This window comes from Corylus avellana, chromosome ca1, assembly GCF_901000735.1.
Source record: "Corylus avellana chromosome ca1, CavTom2PMs-1.0".
Lineage (NCBI taxonomy): Eukaryota > Viridiplantae > Streptophyta > Magnoliopsida > Fagales > Betulaceae > Corylus > Corylus avellana.
This window is the reverse complement of record NC_081541.1, coordinates 40,128,542-40,128,869: the sequence shown is the minus strand read 5'-3', so window position 1 is coordinate 40,128,869 and position 328 is coordinate 40,128,542.

The following is a 328-nucleotide window of genomic DNA, read 5'->3' as shown; positions in this document are numbered from 1 at the left end:
TAAATCTGGTTTAGTTCTGACGTGTTAAATGTTGGCACGTTACTAAAAAAAATGAGCGGGATTTTTAACTTTTTCCCTCTCTTCTTTCCCTCTTCTTTTCCCTTTATAATTCTTTTATATATTCATCTTTTTGGTCCTTTTTCTTTCATTTACAGACTCAGCTCTCTCTCTCTCCTCTCTCAATCTCCCTAGCCTCTTCTCTCTGCAGCCAGCCAGCTCCCTCTAGAGGGAAGAAGAAATAGGAGAAAAAGAAGAGGAATAAGAAGAAAAAGAAAAGGAGAAGAGAAGCAGATATGCAAAAAAAAAAAAAAAAAAAAAGGAGAAGAGA